The sequence below is a fragment of the Carex rostrata genome, chromosome 1, assembly GCF_964058835.1.
Source record: "Carex rostrata chromosome 1, lpCarRost1.2, whole genome shotgun sequence".
Lineage (NCBI taxonomy): Eukaryota > Viridiplantae > Streptophyta > Magnoliopsida > Poales > Cyperaceae > Carex > Carex rostrata.
Window position 1 is genome coordinate 9,305,074 of NC_135918.1, and position 2,124 is coordinate 9,307,197.

The 2,124-nt window shown below is 33.7% G+C and overlaps 1 long non-coding RNA gene across 2 annotated transcripts; it reads left to right on the plus strand.

Moving 5' to 3' along the window:
- The first annotated feature begins 291 nt into the window (after window positions 1–291).
- On the plus strand, window positions 292–1,223 carry LOC144556679 (uncharacterized). 2 transcript variants are annotated; one of them, XR_013512487.1, is made up of 3 exons: window positions 292–375; window positions 493–631; window positions 948–1,223. It is a non-coding gene; the product is annotated as an uncharacterized LOC144556679 (long non-coding RNA). The 2 variants fall into 2 exon arrangements; XR_013512488.1 differs by having other exon boundaries at window positions 951–1,223.
- The last annotated feature ends 901 nt before the right edge of the window (window positions 1,224–2,124 follow it).

Here is a 2,124-nt window from a genome sequence, read left to right on the forward strand (position 1 = left end):
ACCGATCAAATCAATTTAGATTTCAGAATTTTTTTAAACCATTGATCAAGGATCTAGCACGAATCCTGAAGCTATCTCATGCTTTGATCTTGAGTTTAAATGAAAATGGGGATTTAAGCCCATTTAATAAAAATTTCGGGCCCATGCCCTCATCCCCTCCATTTCCTCTCCTGCTTCTCTCTCTCTCTGACCGTGGAGCCCCCTCTCTCCCTCTATTTTTCCTTCTCTTTCTCCTCTCCTGTACGCGCAAGAAATAGGGAGCGCCTCCCTTTTGTCCTTCTCTCTCGTTGACACCGGAGCCCACTTTCCCCTCACTTTTTCTCCTTTTCTTTCAAGTTATCTTGACAAAACTTTGCGATTGTGGGACCTTAGAAGGTAGGAAATTTTCTATTTTTCCTTTTAATGTCTCACTAATTTCAGTCTAACTTTATTTAGCTAGCTGCCTTCTCCCAAAGGCTCATCTCGTATGATTTAATTTATACAAATTTCCAGGAATTTGGGGTCTCAGTCCTGCATAATTCGGGGGCATACAGATGGAATATCAAGCTTTGCGATGAGGGGTCAGGATATAATTTCTATTTCTAGAAACAAGATATCGTTCGCTTCTCTTTCTGCACTCTCAAACAACCATGTATGTAATTCTTATTTATATTTTGGCTTATTTCTTGTATGTCCCTGCATAATATTTAAGGATTCAAGTCTGTGTGGAAACATAAAAATGAAGTTTGTTTTAATAATAAGAAAATCAATACTGCACCCACACAGGTGCTGATGGTTAATCGTGTTATCTATAAGAATATTTCTTGCGTATATAAAGAGGGAGATGCGATAAATTTAGCATTCTTTTGGCATATGCATGAAAATTTTGCTCATAATTCCTTATGTTTTAGATTTTTTTTATTCTTCAACTTTTCTTCTCTTTTTGATTATTCTTTTTCTTACGGCAGCAGCTGGTGCCGCAATATTTGTACTCAGGTAAAGGGGTCAAAAATCTCTCTCCTATCTCGGCGATTGCCGTTCTCCCGTTGTCTAGATTGTTTATTGTTGGGACCGAAGATGGTGTTCTCAAGATATGTTCTTAGCTCTCCTCTTTCTCCAAACACACACACAAGTCTGTATTTTGTCATTATAGTTTGTGAAATTTGGCTTATATTATTTTTAATACCTAATAGCAGTTTTATTTGTACAGTTTATTTTTAATATCTTAGCTCTCTTTTTTTCTCTCCCTCTCTTTTTGTGTTACTAACGGTGTGTTGGTTTTCCTATTTGCTATTGTAAGATTTTTTTTTTTTTTTAAAGACTTATCTTATTAGAAAGGGTGTCTTACAAGAGTATCGTAATTGATTGTCATATATATCACTTATCTTGTATTTTCGCTTATAAATGTTAATTATATACAAATGTAAATTTATATATGATTCGTACTTGAAGTATACTTGTTCACACTGGAATCTGTACTTTGACAAAATAGTGTGACACTTATCTCGCGCTCCAAGTGGCGTGACCCGAGATAAAATTGCTTTATACGACAAAAATCATTGATACCCTCGTATATAAAATTAAAGGAACCCTCGTATTATACATACTACAAAAGTCGCCTAAGAGCATCTCCATTCATGCAATTGCAAATAGAAAATAAGTGTCAAATGAAATTAACTTCAAACATAATTTCAAATTCGCTACATCCATACAATTGCATTTATGCCACGTCAGCAAAAATTTTATCAATTTTTTTCCGTTGACTGATTTATATAAATTCAAAATACATGAAACCCCTCGTCCTGTACTACAAGGAGATCCCTAACATATTTCACTCATGCTATACTAAAAAGTACAAATCAAGCTCATGCTGTACTACCAGTACAATTACATTGACATTGACATGGAGAATAAATCCCTAATATTTTATTTTTTACTTTAGGTTTGCATTTTTAGGATTTCTCCATTTGCATGGAGAATAAATCACCTTTCCTTATTTTTTGGGAGGAGAGTTGAATTTTATTTCTAACAAGTTTAAATTTAAAGGATAAAATCTACTAAGAAAGCTTGATTTCCTTCTTTATTTATATTTTTTTTTCATGTTTATATTGCAATATTTTGTGTGAATATTTCATGTTCAAACTA